Below are 21,661 nucleotides of genomic sequence, written 5' to 3' on the forward strand. Positions count from 1 at the left end.
ACAGTAGTTTACAGGTGTGTGTTTGTAACAGTAGTTTACAGGTGTGTGTTTGTAACAGGTGTGTGTTTATAACAGTAGTTTACAGGTGTGTGTTTGTAACAGTAGTTTCCAGGTGTGTGTTTGTAACAGTAGATTACAGGTGTGTGTTCGGCAGGTACCTTTAGTCGGTTCCCCTCCTGTCTTCGTGTCGTTGCATTTCTGAGAGTCGATCATCATTTGTAAGAAATCCACCCGACTCTGCGAGCAGAATGAAATTAGGTCAAATATGTCCAATCACAGCCAACACAAACATATTCTACTGGATCTGGTCCAATCACAACCAACACAATCAGATTCTAATGGATCTGGTCCAATCACAGCCAATACAATCAGATTCTAATGGATCTGGTCCAATCACAGCCAACACAATCAGATTCTAATGGATCTGGTCCAATCACAACCAACACAAACAGATTCAAATATGAATGAAGATATTTGGGTCCCAATAATAGTGTTTTCAATTCCGACATGATATCGATTTGGACATTCCATATTGGTGGAGAATATTACAGTACAAATATAAATGTATAGATGAAAATATCAACATAATCAAATACAAATATAAAACATGTTTACGGTAGAGTTCCCAGAGTCACGTCAGATTTGATCTTCGCCAGCGCGGCATAAAAAGAAGTCTGTCACCGCAGACGGGAAGAAAGAAAACTTCATCTTCTCCAAGATAGGACCTGTGAAGGGAAACAACACTGGAGAACGAGAGGAGGAGGGGAGAGGAGGAGAGGAGTTGAGGACGGGAGAGGACAGGACAGGAGGGGGAGAAAGTTTTATAAAGGTACACATACATACGATTATAAAGAACAACTTTGTGTGTGGTCTCACCGACTAGGAGGAACAGTGGGTTGAACAGGTCGAACTTGAGCATCTTCTTGACGTTGGAGACAAAGGGGTCTGAAGGGTTGTTCAGAGAGTCAATGTCCACACTGAAGGCTGTGCTGGTGACCACGTCCATACTGTAGGGCCCAAAGAACCTGCAACACAACCACAATTACACACCACACAGCTACTGACCACACAACTACTGACCACACAACTACACAACTACTGATCACAACTACGTCCATACTGTAGGGCCCAAAGAACCTGCAACACAACCACAATTACACACCACACAGCTACTGACCACACAACTACTGACCACACAACTACACAACTACTGATCACAACCACGTCCATACTGTAGGGCCCAAAGAACCTGCAACACAACCACAATTACACAACTACTGACCACACAACTTCAGACCATAACCACAACCACAAAACTACCGACCACAAAACTACAGAACACACAACTACTGAAAACACAACTACTGACCACACAACCACTGACAACAACTAATGGCAACAACTGCTGACCACACAACTAAAACAAATCAAATGTGTTTGTCACACAACTTGCCAGCTGCAACAGAGCCTGGGCTCGAACCAGGATCTCTAGTGGCACAGCGAGCACTGCGGTGCTTTAGAGCATTGGACTCGAACCAGGATCTCTAGTGGCACAGCTAGCACTGCGATGCTTTAGACCATTGGACTCGAACCAGGATCTCTAGTGGCACAGCTAGCACTGTGATGCTTTAGACCATTGCGCCACTTGGGAGGCTCCAGGTGACTGTCTTTGACAATTTTGGGGCCTTCCTCTGACACCGCTGAGTACACACTGTTGAAGTCGGAAGTTTACATACACCTTAGCCAAATACATTTAAACTCAGTTTTTCACAATTCTTGACATTTAATCTGAGTAAAATTTCTCTGTCTTAGGTCAATTCGGATCACCACTTAATTTTAAGAATGTGAAATGTCAGAATAATAGTACAGATAATTATTTATTTCAGCTTTATTTCATTCATCACATTCCCAGTGGGTCAGAAGTTCACATACACTAAATTAGCATTTGGTAGCATTGCCTCTAAATTGTTTAACTTGGGTCAAACATTTCGGGGTAGCCTTCCACAAGCTTCCCACAATAAGTTGGGTGAATGTTGGCCCATTACTCCTGACAGAGCTGGTGTAACTGAGTCAGGTTTGTAGGCCTCCTTGCTCACACATGCTTTTTTCAGTTCTGCCCACACTTTTGGGATGGCAGGGTAGCCTAGTGGTTAGACTGTTGGACTAGTAACCGGAAGGTTGCAAGTTCAAACCCCCGAGCTGACAAGGTACAAATCTGTTGTTCTGCACCTGAACAGACAGTTAACCCACTGTTCCTAGGCCGTCATTGAAAATAAGAATTTGTTCTTAACTCGTAAGGGGTTGTGGCTTTGTCATGGCCACTCGATACCAATAAGTTGACCCATTCCTGAGTCAGGTTTGTAGGCCTCCTTGCTCACACACGCTTATTCAGCTCTGCCCACACATTTTCTATGAGCTGGTGTAACTGAGTCATAGGATTGAGGTTTATGAGGTCAGGGCTTTGTGATGGCTACTCCAATACCTTGACTTAGTTGTGGCAAAATGGCTTAAGGACAACATTGGAAGTATGCTAGGGGTCATTATCCATTTGAAAGACCCATTTGCGACCAAGCTTTAACTTCCTGACTGATGTCTTGAGATGTTGCTTCAAGATATTCACATAATTTTCGTGCCTCATGATGCCATCTATTTTGTGAAGTACACCAGTCCCTCCTGCAGCAAAGCACCACCACAACATGATGCTGCCACCCCCCGTGCTTCACGGTTGGGATGGTGTTCTTCGGCTTGCAAGCCTCCCCCTTTTTCCTAAACGACTTGCCAAAACTATAGTTTGTTAACAAGAAATTTGTGGAGTGGTTGAAAAACAAGTTTTAATGACTCCTACCTAAGTGTATGTAAACTTCCGACGTCAACTGTAGGTCCTGGATGGCAGGAAGTTTGGCCCCAGTGATGTACTGGTCTGTACGCACTACCCTCAGTAGTGCCTTATGGTCAGATACCGAGAAGTTACCATACAAGGTGGTGATGCAACCGGTCAGGATGCTCTCGATGGTGCAGTTGTAGAACTTTTTGAGGATCTGGGGACCCATGCCATATCTTTTCAGTCTCCTTAGGGGAAAAGGCATTGTCGTGCCCTCTTCACGACTGTCTTGGTGTGTTTGGACCATGTTCGTTTTTGTTGGTGATGTGGACGCCAAGGAACTTGAAACTCTCAACACACTTCACTACAGCCCTGTCGATTGTAATGGGGCGTGTTCGGGTCCTCCTTTTCCTGTAGTCCACGATCAGCTACTTTGTCTTTCTCACATTAAGGGAGAGGTTGTTGTCTTGGCACCACACTGCCAGGTCTCTGACTTCCTCCCTATAAGCTGTCTCATTGTTGTCGTTGATCAGGCTGTTTTCTCATCAGCAAACTTAATGATGGTGTTGGAGTCGTGCCTGGCCATGCACTCGTGGGTGAACAGGGAGTACAGGATGGGTCTAAGCACAAACCCATGTGGGGCCCCCGTGGAGAGGATCAGCGTGGCGGATGTGTTGTTACCTACCCTCACCACCTGGGGGCAGCCCATCAGGAAGTCTAGGATCCAGTTGCAGAGGGAGGTGTTTAGTCCCAGTGTTCTTACCTTAGTGATGAGCTTTGTGGGCACTATGGTGTTGAACGTTGAGCAGTAGTCAATGAACAGCATTCTCACATAGGTGTTCCTTTTGTCCAGGTGGGAAAGGGCAGTGTGGAGTGCAATAGAGATTGCATCCTCTGTGGATCAGTTGGGGCGGTATGTGAATTGGAGTGGGTTTATGGTGATAAAGGGATAATGGTGTTGTGAGCCACGACCAGCCTTTCAAATAACTTAATGGCTACAGACGTGAGTGTTACGGGTTGGTAGTCATTTAGGTAGGTTACCTTGGTGTTCTTGAGCACAGGCACTATGGTGGTCTGCTTGAAACATGTAGGCATTACAGACTCGGACAGGGAGAGGTTGAAAATATCAGTAAAGACACTTGCCAGTTGGTCAGGACATGCTCTGATTACACATCCTGGTAATCCGTCCTGCCCTGCGGTTGCACATGTGACATGCTGGATTTAAGTTAAAGTCCCACTTGGAGCGCCGCTCATGACCTTATTTTTTTACATTTTTATTTTACCTTTAATTAACTGGGCAAGTCAGTTAAGATGACATTTTTTATTTTCAATGGCGGCTACTGTCCCTTATACAGCTCGTTGAGTGTGGTCATAGTGCCAGCATCGGGTTGTGGTGGTAAATAGACTGCTACGATACTATTGATGAAATCTTGGTAGACAGTGTGGTCTACAGCTTATCATGAGGTGCTCTACCTCAGGCCAAGAGTGTGCAAAGCTGTTATCAAGGCAATGGGTGGCTATATATGTGTGTGTGTGTGTGTGTGTGTGTGTGTGTGTGTGTGTGTGTGTGTGTGTGTGTGTGTGTGTGTGTGTGTGTGTGTGTGTGTGTGTGTGTGTGTGTGTGTGTGTGTGTCTGTGTGTGTGTGTGTGTGTGTATTATAATCAAGACTCAGAGTTATGAGGTGAAAAGCTAGAGGTTAGGAATCAGGGCTCACTCCTTCACTTCGATGGTCTGGTCTTTATCTGCCTGCTTCTTCATTCCGTTCAGTAGGTTAGTAGAGTGCTGCTTCATGATACCAAACATCTAGAGGAGAGAGAAAGAGAGATTGAGAGAGATGGAAATATATAATTAAAAACAGAGCAAACTTCCAACTCCATGCAAATGCCCATTATTTTGGATTGAGATGTTTGACGAGCAGGTGTCCACATACTTTTGTTAATTTTGTGTATATACTGCAGACAGACCGACTGACCGACCGACCGACTGACTGACCGACCATTTGGAAATTGCTTCCAAGGATGAACCAGACTTTTGGAGGGCTACATTTTTTATGAGGTCTTGGCCGATTTCTTTGATTTTCCCATGATGTCAAGCAAAGACACACTGAGTTTGAAGGAAGGCCTTGAAATACATCCACAGGTACACCACCAATTTACTCAAATGATGTCAATTAGCCTTTCAGAAGCTTCTAAAGCCATGACATAATTTTCTGGAATATTCCAAACTTAAAGGCACAGTCAACTTAGTGTGTGTAAACTTCTGACCCACTGGATTTGTGAAACAGTGTATTATAAGTGAAATAATCTGTCTGTAAACAATTGTTGGAAAAATGTACTCTTGTCATTCACAAAGTAGATGTCCTCACCGACTTGTCAAAATTATAGTTTGTCAACAAGAAATTTGTGGAGTGGTTGAAAAACGAGTTTTAATGACTCCATATTAAGTATATGTAAACTTCCCACTTCAACTCTATCCATGTATTCTACAGATTTGCTATATATTCTATCAACATAATGTACATGATGTCTATACATCCCATCACATTAGGGGAGGCAGGTAACCTAGTGGTTAGGACGTTGGACTAATAACCGGAAGGTTGCTAGATCGAATCCCCGAACTGACAAGGTAAAAATAATTTGTTCTGCCCCTGAAAAGTGCAGTTAACCCACTGTTCCTTGGCCGTCATTGTAAATAAGAATTTGTTTGTAACTGACTTGCCTAGGTAAATTAAGGTAAAAGCAATTTAAAAAAAATATACTTATATATATAATTTTATACTCCAGACTTCGACGCTGCTCATCCTAATTTTTCTATATTTCTTAATTCCATTATTTTACTTTTAGACTTGTATTGTATTGTGTCTTGTTAGAAATTACTGCCTTTGGAAACATTTCACTACACCCATAACTGCTAAATATGTGTTTGTGACAAATACAATTTGATTTGATTTAGGTTTGAGTTTATAACAAGCGATAATGAGTTAATAGTTTATAACAAGTTATAAAGAGTTTATAAAGAGTTCATAACAAGCTATAATTAGTTAAGAGTTTATAACAAGTTATAAAGAGTTTATAACAAGCTATAATGAGTTTATAAAGAGTTTAAAACAACCTATAATGAGTTTATAAAGAGTTTAAAACAAGCTATAATGAGTTTATAAAGAGTTCATAACAAGCAATAATGAGTTAAGAGTTTATAACAAGTTATAAAGAGTTTATAACAAGCCATAATGAGTTTATAAAGAGTTTAAAACAACCTATAATGAGTTTATATAGAGTTTAAAACAAGCTATAATGAGTTTATAAAGAGTTTATAACAAGCTATAGAGTTTATAAAGCATTTATAACAATCCATAATGAGTTTAAGTTTATAGAGTTTTTAAGAAGCTATAAAGAGTTTATAACAAGCTATAATGAGTTAATAAAGAGTTTATAACAAGTTATAATGAGTTTATAACAAGTTGATAAAGCAGAAAGGGAGGGATGGAGGGATGGTTCTACCTCCTTTAGTCGTCCAGAGGTAAAGGAAGGTGAGAGGACACTACGGATCCGTCTCCATGTATCGTCCTCGGCAATGGACACCGCATCAAACAGCTCACCATTCAGAATGATGTTCTTAAACAACAATTGTATGAATTATATGATTTAATAAGGATCACAGTATTTACACAATATTCACACTACTTTAAAATGTATGAATAATGAATGACACAAATAATGAATTAATAATATCAGTCATAATGTTAGGATTATTATTATTCAGATTATTATTAGGGGTGTGTGTGTGTGTGTGTGTGTGTGTGTGTGTGTGTGTGTGTGTGTGTGTGTGTGTGTGTGTGTGTGTGTGTGTGTGTGTGTGTGTGTGTGTGTGTGTGTGCGTGCGTGCGTGCGTGCGTGCGTGCGTGCGTGCGTGCGTGCGTGCGTGCGTGCGTGCGTGTGGTGTGTGCGTGCGTGTGTGTGTGTGTGCGCGCGTGTGTGTGTGTGCATGTGTGTGCGTGCGCGCGCGCGCGTGTGTGTGTGTGTGTATGTGCGCGCGTGCGTGTGTGTGTGCGTGTGTGTGTGTGTGTGTATGTGTGTGTGTGAGTGTGTGTGTGTGTGTGTGTGTGTGTGTGTGTGTGTGTGTGTCTCACCCTGCGGTTGGTGAAGATGTTGTAACACTCTTTAATCAGGACAGTCTTGATCATGCTTTTGTCCATGATACACAGAACAGGCTGCCTCCCATCATAGATCCTTCACAGAGGAGAAACACACACCTGTCTTTAACCACTATATATACAACTACATGATACACAGAACAGGCTGCCTCCCATCATAGATCCTTCACAGAGGAGAAACACACACCTGTCTTTAACCACTATATATACAACTACATGGTACACAGAACAGACTGCCTCGCGTCATAGATCCTTCACAGAGGCATTTCGTTAAGTTACATCCTTATTCTAAAAATGATTAAATAAATAAAATCCCTCATAAATCTACACACAATATCCCATAATGACATCACAATACCCCATAATGACATCACAATACCCCATAATGACATCACAATACCCCATAACGAGAAGAGAAAAACAGAAATACCTTAGTTAAATAAGTATTCAGACATCAAATTGAGCTCAGGTGCATTTTGTTTCTATTGATCATGTTTCCGTCATGCTTGAGATGTTTCTCCAACTTGATTGGAGTACATCTGTGGTAAATTCCATTGATTGGACATGATTTGGAAAGGCACACACCTGTCTTCTTAAGGTCCCACAGTTGACAGAGCATGTCAGAGCAAACGCCAAGCCATGAGGTCGAAGATGGGAGAACCTTCCAGGAGGAGAACCATATCTACAGCAGTCCACCAATCAGGCCTTTATGGTAGAGTGGCCAGACGGAAGCCACTCCTCAGTAAAAGGCACATGACAGCCCGCTTGGAGTTTGTCAAAAGGTAACTAAAGACTCTCAGACAATGAGAAACAAGATTCTCTGGTCAGATGAAATCAAAATTAAACTCTTTGGCCTGAATGCCAAGGGTCACGTCTGGATGAAACATGGCACCATCCCTACGGTGAAGCATGGTGGTGGCAGCATCATGCTGTGGGGATGTTTTTCAGCGGCAGGGACTGGGAGACTAGTCAGGATCGAGGTAAAGATGAACAGAGCAAAGTACAGAGAGATCCATGATGAAAGTCTGCTCAAGAGTGCTCAGGACCTCAGACTGGAATGAAATCAAACAGGTTTTGCTTTGTCAATATGGGGAATTGTGTGAGTAGATTGATGAGAAAAAAACCCGATTAAATCCATTTTAGAATAAGGCTGTAATGTAAAAAAATGTGGAAAAGTGAAGGGGTCTGATTACACCTACAATCCTACATGATACACAGAACAGACTTCCTCCCATCATAGAACCTTCACAGAGTAGAAACACAGACACACATTTAACCATCTCATATAAAACTACAAAGAAAACATTATTCTGGTCGTGGTTGATATTATTACTATTCTTCATGGTCACATGACAGCTCCAGCAGGTGATGAATTGTAAGGAATAGTACAGTTGTAAGTCATCCTAGTACGGTACAGCCAACTGAACTCACCCCCAGATTCTCCCATACTTCTGAAAGCACTCTGTGTCAAAGTTATTCATGCCCTGTAGAGAGACAGAGAGAGAGAGACAGAGAGAGAGACAGAGAGAGAGAGAGAGAGAGAGAGAGAGAGAGAGAGAGAGAGAGAGAGAGAGAGACAGAGAGAGACAGAGAGAGACAGAGAGAGACAGAGAGAGACAGAGAGAGACAGAGAGAGACAGAGAGAGACAGAGAGAGACAGAGAGAGACAGAGAGAGACAGAGAGAGACAGAGAGAGAGAAAACAGCTGATTCATGCCCTAGGAGGTCATGTAGGTGTGTCCTACAGCTGAACAGAGAACACACCTGAAATAGGTGAGGGTTGAGGAGGGTTATTTTATATGGTCCCCAGGGTCAATAATACAACTTCTAGACTGATCAGGTCTCAAATGACCTTGTATTTATCTATTGTTCAAACAACAAACAACCAGCTAGTCCTCTTTTTCCTTCTCAATGTATTGTTTTACATGGGATAAAAATAACACTGTTGTTTAAAATATGAGAGAGATATTTATTCTGAATGGGTACTAACCTTTCTATACTCCATCATTGTGCCAAAGTAAGGTAGGGGTTTGGGACCAGGGATACCCATCTTAGTGAATACACCGTAGGGCCAGTACCCGTACCTGTACACACACACACACACACACACACACACACACACACACACACACACACACACACACACACACACACACACACACACACACACACACACACACACACACACACACACACACACAGTAAATAGTAATATGTTCTAGAGAAGTTATATTAAGTATAGTATCCTTGTAAATAACCATGTTATTCTGTATGTAACCATGTTATTCTGTACATTACAATGCTATTCTGTATATAGCCATGCTATTCTGTGTATAGCCATGTTAATCTGTATATATCCATGTTATTCTCTATATTACTTTGTTATTCTGTATATAGCCATGCTACTCTGTTTATATCCATGTTATTCTGTTTTTAGCCATGTTATTCTGTATATAGCCATGTTATTCTGTATATAGCCATGTTATTCTGTATATAGCCATGTTATTCTGTATATAGCCATGTTATTCTGTAAATAGCCATGTTATTCTGTTTATAGCCATGTTGTTATGTATATAGCCATGTTATTCTGTATATAGCCATGTTATTCTGTTTATAGCCATGTTACCATTGTGACACAGCCTGATCTGTTTCACCTGTCTATTGAATATTTTCCAGAACATTTGTGGCCATGATACATTTCAGGATAGTCCACAAGATGAGTGCACACTTTTTGTGGGTTTGGGTCATCAGACACCATTAGACATGCACCTGTCTGGGGAGAGGACATGGCTGTTTATTTTGGTAGCAGTGGTATGGTCTAATATATACTGTTGCTATTGTTACACCTCTTGGGATTTTATCAGAACATGAGTGTTCTTTTCAGAGTAGTTAGCCGGATGACATGTACTGGTTATTTCTATGGACTGTTGCTATGGTCCTACATGCACCTGTCCTAGTTGAGAACATGTCTGTATTGTTGAGCTATTGCTGTGGCTCTAAAGTTTCCTTGCCCTAAAGTGAAACCAAACTTAGTGCAAGGCAATAAGATAACGGTGGTTAAAGGCCAGAGGTGATGAGTCATTTAGAGGAGTTACTATGGGTGTCACGTAAGGAGGACAGATGTATAAGAAGTGTTTGCCAAGACTGCAAAAGTTGTTGTTTTCATGAAGCAGCTCGGCTTTTATTATGTCGTAATGCAAGTCTATTTGAACTCACAGGCTCCGGTATTTGTGAAAAATAATTGACTGAATATTTCCACGACATAAACTACGATGCATGTGACAAATAACATTTGATTTGAGGTAAGTCCTTACACTACAATGAGGGTGATGAGGAGGGCCAGGAAGGTCCAGGTCTCAGCGGAGAAGTATGGCAGAAAACTCATCATCTTTCCTCCGGTTCTGCTCCCTGCTGCTTCTGAAAACAAAGGCTCCGTTTTCTCTCAGGCTCGTTCACTTCTCCGATGTCGACTACCGACCGCTGCTGTTCTCCGTGCTCTGTTCGAGACCGTTCAGGTTGCAAGTGATTATTATATCCTGTCGGAAAAGCACCTGTGTGATGCTAGCTAGAATAAGGTTGAGCAACAATGGAATTTGCGTTTTGCCTTCAAAATAAGAGTCCAATATTGAAACTTATGCAAAAATATTCAAAAAGTGGATATAATGCCATATTGTAATGGCTTTCGTCGGGTGGAAGAAAAGCGGACCAAAATGCAGCGTGGTAATTCTGATACATGTTTAATGACGATGAAAATGACCAAATACAAAAACAACTAATGGAACGTGAAAACCTATACAGCCTATTTTTTTTATAAAAAATAATTTATTCCCTCCAATACCATTCATTCTTTACAACTCATAATTTTCATACATACTCCAATAATGGTATTTTAATTTTAACAAAACAAAAACCCCAAACAAAACCTCAGGGGAGCATCTTCCCTCCCCGTCACCCTACAAACTACCTTTCCCTATCTCCCCGTCCCTAATCTATCCCCTTACAAATCTAAATGACACCCAGCCCTAAACCCCCCTTCCACCTCTCCCGAGCAGCATGCTGCCCCCACTTCCTCTCCTCCCTCTTCATCCTGCCCCTCAAATCTCCTTCCACCCTCCTCACTATCCCTTCCACCCCCCAATCTCTCCCTGTTTTCACCATGTTCTGCCCGGCTTCCCACAGCCCCCGTTTAAAGAGACTCATGAGAAGCCAGAGCAGAAACCTGTCCCTATCCGTCCCTCTCGCTCTCCCTACACTCTCTCTAAACTGGCCCACGTCAATACAAAATCCCCCTTACCAAACCTAACAACACCCGTGCCCTAGCCCATACTACTCCGGCAAAGGCACAGTCCCAAAAGACATGGCGCACAGTCTCCTCCCTGCCACAAGAGGATCTTGGACAGGTGTGGGATTGTACCAAACTATTTCCGGTACAAGATGGAACGTACCGGCAAGCACTTATGGAGGCTCAACCAATTCAGGTCCTTGAGCCTGTTGTCCAGACCCCGCGCCTGCACTCCCTCCCAGACCACTTCCGAGATGCCCACTACAGGCGCCGGACTCCCTGCCTTTCTGACCTCCTCGTACAGGTGCCTGTGATCTAAACCTATGTGTTAGACCACACCATTACGCTTCTCGCCTGATACGAGAAGAACACCCGCAGGAGATAACCGGACGGGTGTATCACTGGATGAGCAAGCTCCGTTAACAAGAAAGAAACAAACATTGTGTCCAGCTTGAGGGGGAAATGTGGTACCCCTCTACCTCCCTCCCCGATGGGACAGATCATGCGTGCCCTGGCGACCCACTCGCACCTGCCACTCCACATAAACTGAAACACAAGCCTCACTAGAGGCCTCCTCAGACAAGCCGGCAATGGGTAGATGTATGCCAAATACAAAAGAGACGGCAACACATCCACCTTTAGGACCAGGACTTTGCCCATAAATGACAAATACCTAGCCTTCCACATTGCTAGCTTCCTCTGTACCACTGTGATACGCATGTTCCAGTTTAGCGTCGCTGAGCCGGAGGTCTCAAAATGGACCCCGAGAATCCTCAGGGCCCCTCACAGAGAGAGAACCCCCGGGCACATCCGTTCTACCGCGCCATCTTCCGAAAAACTTGACGGAAGACTTTGCATGGTTCAGAACCGCTCCCGACGCTCGGGTGAAATCCCCAAAGATGGCAAGGGACCTTGTCAGGCACGAGTCCTTGCACAGCAGCAAGGAAGTGTCGTCGGCGTACTGCGTCATCTTAACACGCAGCCCACCACTTCCAGGGATCAACAAGCCCTCCACCCCTGTGTCTGCCCTAATGGCAGCCCCCAGAGGCTCCATGTACAGTATGAAGAGGAGGGCCGAGAGTGGGCACCCCTGCCTGACCCCAGACGAGAGGTCAAAAACATCACCCAAGTGACTATTTACACTAACTCGGCACCCCGCTCCGACATATAATGTACGAATCCATCCTATGAACTTCTCCCCAAATCCTAATCGACCTAACACTCTGAATAAAAAGGATCTATTCACGCGATCAAAGGCTTTCGCCTGATCTAGCGCTGCTACCATTAAAGGCAGTCCTCTATCTTCAACCCAAGCGATGGAGTCCCTGATTAACTGTAGGTTCCATCTAATAGAGCGGCCCTCTACCCCGCACATCTGATCCTCATGGACGACGTAGGGAAGGGCTGTGCGCAACCGGTCTGCTAAAACCTTTGCAAGTAGCTTGTAATCTACACACATCATGGTCAACGGCCGCCAGTTGCCAAGGTCTGTTACTTCCCCCTTCTTATATAAAAGTGACAGCACACCAACAGCCATTGATCCCCCCGGGACCCCCGTCTCAAGGATGGCCTTCAAGACTTGAGGACCACTGGTCCAAGTATACCCCAAAACTTGAGATAAAACTCAGCCGGCAGCCCATCCATCCCAGGCACCTTCCCTTTTCCCATCCTCCTAAGAGTGCTCTCAACCTCTTCTAGTGAAATCTGGGCCTCCATCACTTCTCTAATGTCCAGGCAACCGCCTGGACAAGTGTTCTAAAAACACATGTCCCTGCTCTACATCTATTTCCCTTTCCTTAAATAAACCTTGGAAATGATCAGTTGTCACCCTGACCATATCCTCTGGTTCTCTAACTATACTACCATTTTCTTCCCTAACGCCATGCTTTACCTTCCTACTCTGTCTGGCTCTAACCGACTTAAAGAACATAGCAGAACAAGTCTCATTATGTTCTAGAAAGCCACTATGCACACGCACCAGGAAAGCTCGAGCCTTCCGCTCCTGCAACTCCCTGAGCTGCGCCTTTAGGGTTGCGGATCCCTCCCAGTCAAACGACCCGCCGAGGTTGCCTGCCTCGTATTCGAGTTCAATTAACCTTTGGATATGATCCACCTCCCTCATCTCCTCCCTTTTTTCCTCTTGCAATACCCTATTATAAAAGCCCTAATCCTCACCTTAACTAATTCCCACCACTCTAACACCCCCTCGCACAAGGACCGGAGGCCTTCAAGCCTCCAAAAGAAACCATAAAACCCGTCAACAAAAGCCTGCTCCTCCAGCACATCCCGATCTAACTTCCAGTACCCCCTACCAAAGAGGCAGACTGGCGACCCCACCTGTAGGAGCACCCCGTCGTGATCCGAAAAGAAAACAGGCAACAGCCACCCAGACAACTTACCCAAAGACCTGGGTACAAAAATATAGTCGAGCGTCCGCTCAACCCCCCTGGAGTTGCACCATGTAGGACCGGCCATTTTCGGAGTAGTGTGCAGACCACCATCTACCAGACCATGGCAAGCCATTAGCCCGGCAATGGTGCCTGCACTGCTATCCCCCCCATTCCTAAATCTGTATTAAAATCCCCCCCTATCACTAATTTCCTATTTGTGACACACAGGGGCGTCAGACAGTCCACCATCTCCCTCCTGTCTGCCACCACCTGTGGCCCATACACCACCACTAATCTAAATTTACAATCCCTTATCGTGACATCTACCCCTATAACCCTCCCCTGCATTACCACAAAAGAATCCTCCACTTTTACCTCCCTGTGCCCACACAAATCCCTACCCCCGATGAGTGCACCCCCCCAATACCCCAAACCGACTCCCCCTTGTCCCACTCCCTCTTAAACCTACTAACATCCCCTCCATCCCTCAGGTGAACATCCTGTAAAAAAACAAAAATCAAACCCCACACCCTCCAAATAACTAAAAACCGCCCTCCTCTTAACAAAATCCATTAAACGCCTTACATTTAAACTAACAAAAGTAAAATTAGACCCCATGAAAAAATAAAAACATGTAATACACTCAAATTCTAAACCCAGACAGAAAAAAAACAAAAACAGGAGACTCACCCGATGCTCCCCTGCTCCATATCTACCGGTGAGAACACCATCCGTATTCCCAACATCCCCCCCTCTTCCTCCATCTCACCAACCCAGGATGCAGGAATAGTGTTTGGCTCCGGGGTGCACCCTGGGTCTACCCCCACAATCCTCCCCCTCCCCAGTGCTGCAGCTGGATTGGAAAAAAATCGGGGAGGCTGAGTCCCCAAACAAACTCCCCACCTCCTCCTGTACCCAGTCCTGAGTCTTGTTAAGTGTGTCCCCACCCAACAGAAGTTGAGGGCCTGGGGAAACCAGCAGCAACCCAGAAGTTTCTCCCACCCCCATCACTCTCTTGGCCATCCCCTCCCTCTCACTGTCGGCCAATCGCACCCTCCTCTTCATTCTCTTCTTTGGTGATGGCGGTAGTGGAGAGAAACCACCCTCCCCCTCGCCAGCTCCTCCACCATACCCCTCATCTCTTCCACCAGGGCACTTTCCCCCCAGTCCACTTGCTCTTCCACCATCTCCTTCTCCAACACTCCTCCCTCGCTTTCTTCTCTCTCATGCTCCTCCACTCGGTTGCCTTCTTCTGCCACTTTTGCTGTTTCTACTACTCCCGTGCCTTCCGTTTCCTTCTCTCTTCCATCCGCCGCTTCTTGCTCCTCCTCCTTCCTTGCAGCCTTCCCCTCTGGACCTGTACTCTGGTCATGAGGCGTGCTTCCTTCCCCTCTTCTTCTTCCCCCATCCCCCGCTCCTGCTCCCCCCCAGCCGCAGACGCATATGACCTCTGACGAGCCGGGCACCCTCACCACAGGTGTGCTGACGAGCCACACACGTGGCACGCCTTAGGCTTGTCACAATCCCTCGCCTCGTGATCCTCAGATCCACAAAATCTGCATTTTCCCATGCTGCACGAGGCGAAAATGTGTCCGTAGGCCATACAGCACCTGCAAAATGGGGGCTGACGTGCATAAAACAACGTCCCCCTGTCAGCCCCTAGGGAGAACATAGCAGGAGGATTGAGGTAGCCACCATGTCCCTTTGGGTCCTCCCTGAGGAGGGCCTGGAAGCCTCTCCTCCCATTCCAAAACCCAAGGGAGTCTTTGAGGTGCCTAGCTGAGGAGACGTTATCCATGTATCTCCCCAGAAAGGCCCTCACCTCTTCGTCTTTAACGTATGGGTTGTAAATGTTGACAGTTACAACCCTAAAGTTGTTCTTCGCCAGGCTTCTTATTTCATAATGGCTCATCGGCCTCTCACCTCCCACTGCTCTTGCCCTTCTCAGGATATCATCGTGTTTCTCCTCTGTATATACGTTGTATACTCCCTCCAACGAGTTGCCTTGGAAACAAAACACGTCCTTCACCGTCAGCTTTAGAATCCCCATCAATATTATCCTTCCAAAAGTTTCCCGTCCTAAAGGCTCCAACTCCTTTTCCTTCCAAGCAAACCGAATCGTGTTGGCCAGCCCAATCCCAGGGACCGACCGTGTTGATGTATTTAGCACCATCTCCGCAAGGAGAATGGCGCTCGTTCTCTTCTCCTCCAAAACAAGGAAAAAAGAAAAACCAAAGTGACTGAGCCTATACTGGTGCAACAAACACAGAGACAGGAACAATCACCCACGAAATACTCAAAGAATATGGCTGCCTAAATATGGTTCCCAATCCGAGACAACGATAATCACCTGACTCTGATTGAGAACCGCCTCAGGCAGCCATAGACTATGCTAGACACCCCCAAGACAAAACACACCACAATAAACCCATGTCACACCCTGGCCTGACCAAATAAATGAAGACAAACACAATATAATACGACCAGGGCGTGACAGAACCCCCCCCTAAGGTGACACATATTTGGATTAGATAATGCTAAACAAGGTTTGAATGTTGTTATATGAATTCAACTAAAGTAGTTCAATTGACACACAAAAAATTGTTTGTCACGCCCTGGTCGTAATAATTTGTGTTTGTCTTCATTTATTTGGTCAGGCCAGGGTGTGACATGGGTAAATTGTGGTGTGTTTTGTCTTAGCGTTTTGTGGGGTGTTGGGTGTGTGGCTTAGTGGGGTTATCTAGCAAAGTCTATGGCTGTCTGGAGTGGTTCTCAATCAGAGGCAGGTGTGTATCATTGTCTCTGATTGGGAACCATATTTAGGCAGCCATATTCTTTGATTATGTTGTGGGTGATTGTTCCTGTCTCTGTGTTTGTTGTCACCAGGTAGGCTGTATAGGTTTTCACGGTCCGTTTGTTGTTTTTGGATTGTTCGTGTTTTTTCATCGTCATTAAACATGTCTCAAAAATACCACGCTGCATTTTGGTCCGCTTCTCCTACACCAGACGAGAACCGTTACATAGTTGAAGTCCCACTGTGGCTGTATTAGAATTGCATTGGGGCAGACTTCAGCCTTACCTCTGTATCTTGGGGCAATGAAATGTGAAGAGATTACGCAAATAATTGTGTCATAGCTCTTATTGCAGGACTTTAACTGTGGGAAATCACCTCACAAGTATATAGGTAAGGCTGTAAATTAAAATATGAATGTTCAATTGGCAGAATTGTGATGCCAATATTTGTGTAAACTCTTTAGAACTTTATAATTGTAATCTGTGGGTGTCAATGAGTAGGCTGGTACCCCATGTCATGAACCCAGGATCCATAAGGCTGGTACCCCATGTCATGAACCCAGGATCCATAAGGCTGGTACGATATGTCATGAACCCCGGATCCATAAGGCTGGTACCCCCTGTCATGAACCCAGGATCCATAAGGCTGGTACCCCCTGTCATGAACCCAGGATCCATAAGGCTGGTACGATATGTCATGAACCCAGGATCCATAAGGCTGGTACGATATGTCATGAACCCAGGATCGATAAGGCTGGTATGATATGTCATGAACCCAGGATCCATAAGGCTGGTATACCCTGTCATGAACCCAGGATCCATAAGGCTGGTACGATATGTCATGAACCCAGGATCCATAAGGCTGGTATACCCTGTCATGAACCCAAGATCCATAAGGCTGGTACGATATGTCATGAACCCAGGATCCATAAGGCTGGTACGATATGTCATGAACCCAGGATCCATAAGGCTGGTACGATGCGTCATGAACCCAGGATCCATAAGGCTGGTACGATATGTCATGAACCCAGGATCCATAAGGCTGGTACGATATGTCATGAACCCAGGATCCATAAGACTGGTACCCCCTGTCATGAACCCAGGACCCATAAGGCTGGTACGATATGTCATGAACCCAGGATCCATAAGGCTGGTACGATGTGTCATGAACCCAGGATCCATAAGGCTGGTACGATGTGTCATGAACCCAGGATCCATAAGGCTGGTACGATGTGTCATGAACCCAGGATCCATAAGGCTGGTACCCCCTGTCATGAACCCAGGATCCATAAGACTGGTACCCCCTGTCATGAACCCAGGATCCATAAGGCTGGTACGATACGTCATGAACCCAGGATCCATAAGGCTGGTACGATATGTCATGAACCCAGGATCCATAAGGCTGGTACCCCCTGTCATGAACCCAGGATCCATAAGGCTGGTACGATATGTCATGAACCCAGGATCCATAAGGCTGGTACGATATGTCATGAACCCAGGATCCATAAGGCTGGTACGACATGTCATGAACCCAGGATCCATAAGGCTGGTACGATATGTCATGAACCCAGGATCCATAATACTGGTACCCCCTGTCATGAACCCAGGATCCATAAGGCTGGTACGATGTGTCATGAACCCAGGATCCATAAGGCTGGTACGATATGTCATGAACCCAGGATCCATAAGGCTGGTACGATATGTCATGAACCCAGGATCCATAAGGCTGGTACGATGTGTCATGAACCCAGGATCCATAAGGCTGGTACGATGTGTCATGAACCCAGGATCCATAAGGCTGGTACGATATGTCATGAACCCAGGATCCATAAGGCTGGTACGATGTGTCATGAACCCAGGATCCATAAGGCTGGTACGATATGTCATGAACCCAGGATCCATAAGGCTGGTACGATGTGTCATGAACCCAGGATCCATAAGGCTGGTATGATATGTCATGAACCCAGGATCCATAAGGCTGGTACGATATGTCATGAACCCAGGATCCATAAGGCTGGTACCCCCTGTCATGAACCCAGGATCCATAAGGCTGGTACGATATGTCATGAACCCAAGATCCATAAGGCTGGTACCCCCTGTCATGAACCCAGGATCCATTACGCTGGTACGATATGTCATGAACCCAGGATCCATAAGGCTGGTACGATGTGTCATGAACCCAGGATACATAAGGCTGGTACGATATGTCATGAACCCAGGATCCATAAGGCTGGTACGATATGTCATGAACCCAGGATCCATAAGGCTGGTACCCCCTGTCATGAACCCAGGATCCATAAGGCTGGTACCCCCTGTCATGAACCCAGGATCCATAAGGCTGGTACCCCCTGTCATGAACCCAGGATCCATAAGGCTGGTACAATATGTCATGAACCCAGGATCCATAAGGCTGGTACCCCCTGTCATGAACCCAGGATCCATAAGGCTGGTACGATATGTCATGAACCCAAGATCCATAAGGCTGGTACGATATGTCATGAACCCAGGATCCATAAGGCTGGTACGATATGTCATGAACCCAGGATCCATAAGGCTGGTACGATATGTCATGAACCCAGGATCCATAAGGCTGGTACGATATGTCATGAACCCAAGACCCATAAGGCTGGTACCCCCTGTCATGAACCCAGGATCCATAAGGCTGCACGTTGAAGGTGTGTTGCAGTCCTGAATACTGAACATCCACAGAGCAATTTTACAGATTTTATTTGGTGTCAAATGAACTAATTATTGTCCTTTGTTGAATGTATTATACATGTTTAGCAACCTAAAGGCCCTCCAGGATTGTTGCATGATTCCACAATTTATTTTCGTTTGCATCCGATTCAATGGGTAACTTTTATTTTGAAAACCGAACCACCGATTCTACTATTGTTGCTCGGGCAAATGTTCACCACACAAACACAATAAGGAGATTAGAGGGAGACTGTGTGAGAGGTGAAAGTGAAGCAGGGAGGGATGGTGAAAGATTCACAGAGAGAGCAGGGGCAGATTCATTACGGAAACAGTTTAACATTTAAGAACTAAAAGGAAACAACAGAGCAAAATGAGAGTTTCTACTGGGATAAATTAAGGTTTGTCTTTATTTTCTTTATTTTTTCTTTATTTTTTATTTCACCTTTATTTAATTAACCAGGTAGGCAAGTTGAGAACAAGTTCTCATTTACAATTGCGACCTGGCCAAGATAAAGCAAAGCAGTTCGACACATACAACGACACAGAGTTACACATGGAGTAAAACAAACATACAATCAATAATACAGTATAAACAAGTCTATATACGATGTGAGCAAATGAGGTGAGATAAGGGAGGTAAAGGCAAAAAAAAGGCCAAGGTGGCAAAAGTAAATACAATATAGCAAGTAAAACACTGGAATGGTAGATTTGCAATGGAAAATGTGCAAAGTAGAAATAAAAATAATGGGGTGCAAAGGAGCCAAATAAATTAATTAATTAGATACAGTAGGGAAAGAGGTAGTTGTTTGGGCTAAATTATAGGTGGGCTATGTACAGGTGCAGAAATCTGTGAGCTGTTCTGACAGTTGGTGCTTAAAGCTAGTGAGGGAGATTTTTGTAGTTCATTCCAGTAATTGGCAGCAGAGAACTGGAAGGAGAGGCGGCCAAAGAAAGAATTGGTTTTGGGGGTGACGAGAGATATACCTGCTGGAGCGTGTGCTACAGGTGGGAGATGCTATGGTGACCAGCAAGCTGAGATAAGGGGGGACTTTACCTAGCAGGGTCTTGTAGATGACATGGAGCCAATGGGTTTGGCGACGAGTATGAAGCGAGGGCCAGCCAACGAGAGCGTACAGGTCGCAATGGTGGGTAGTATATGGAGCTTTGGTGACAAAACGGATTGCACTGTGATAGACTGCATCCAATTTGTTGAGTAGGGTATTGGAGGCTATTTTGTAAATGACATCGCCAAAGTCGAGGATTGGTAGGATGGTCAGTTTTACAAGGGTATGTTTGGCAGCATGAGTGAAGGATGCTTTGTTGCGAAATAGGAAGCCAATTCTAGATTTAACTTTGGATTGGAGATGTTTGATATGGGTCTGGAAAGAGAGTTTACAGTCTAACCAGACACCTAAGTATTTGTAGTTGTCCACGTATTCTAAGTCAGAGCCGTCCAGAGTAGTGATGTTGGACAGGCGGGCAGGTGCAGGTAGCGATCGGTTGAAGAGCATGCATTTAGTTTTACTTGTATTTAAGAGAAATTGGAGGCCACAGAAGGAGAGTTGTATGGCATTGAAGCTTGCCTGGAGTGTTGTTAACACAGTGTCCAAAGAAGGGCCAGAAGTATACAGAATGGTGTTGTCTGCGTAGAGGTGGATCAGAGACTCACCAGCAGCAAGAGCGACCTCATTGATGTATACAGAGAAGAGAGTCGGTCCAAGAATTGAACCCTGTGGCACCCCCATAGAGACTGCCAGAGGTCCGGACAGCAGACCCTCCGATTTGACACACTGAACTCTATCAGAGAAGTAGTTGGTAAACCAGGCGAGGCAATCATTTGAGAAACCAAGGCTGCCGATGAGGATGTGGTGATTGACAGAGTCGAAAGCCTTGGCCAGATCAATGAATACGGCTGCACAGTAATGTTTCTTATCGATGGCGGTTAAGATATCGTTTAGGACCTTGAGTGTGGCTGAGGTGCACCCATGACCAGCTCTGAAACCAGATTGCATAGCAGAGAAGTAATGGTGAGATTCGAAATGGTCGGTAATCTGTTTGTTGACTTGGCTTTCGAAGACCTTAGAAAGGCATGGTAGGATAGATATAGGTCTGTCGCAGTTTGGGTGAAGTGTGACCCCCCCTTTGAAGAGGGGGATGACCACAGCTGCTTTCCAATCTTTGGGAATCTCAGACGACACGAAAGAGAGGTTGAACAGGCTAGTAATAGGGGTGGCAACAATTTCTGCAGATCATTTTAGAAAGAAAGGGTCCAGATTGTCTAGCCCGGCTGATTTGTAGGGGTCCAGATTTTGCAGCTCTTTCAGAACATCAGCTGAACGGATTTTGGAGAAGGAGAAATGGGGAAGGCTTGGGCGAGTTGCTGCGGGGGGTGCAGTGCTGTTGACCGGGGTAGGAGTAGCCAGGTGGAAAGGATGGCCAGCCGTAGAAAAATGCTTATTGAAATTCTCAATGATGGTGGATTTATCAGTGTTTCCTATCTTCAGTGCAGTGGGCAGCTGGGAGGA

The 21,661-nt window shown here is 45.1% G+C and overlaps 1 pseudogene; it reads right to left on the reverse strand.

The window, feature by feature from the left end:
- Window positions 1–157: 157 nt before the first annotated feature.
- LOC135532621 (cytochrome P450 3A27-like) lies at window positions 158–10,527 on the reverse strand (annotated as a pseudogene).
- Window positions 10,528–21,661: the final 11,134 nt, after the last annotated feature.

Source organism: Oncorhynchus masou, unplaced genomic scaffold, assembly GCF_036934945.1.
Source record: "Oncorhynchus masou masou isolate Uvic2021 unplaced genomic scaffold, UVic_Omas_1.1 unplaced_scaffold_1949, whole genome shotgun sequence".
Lineage (NCBI taxonomy): Eukaryota > Metazoa > Chordata > Actinopteri > Salmoniformes > Salmonidae > Oncorhynchus > Oncorhynchus masou.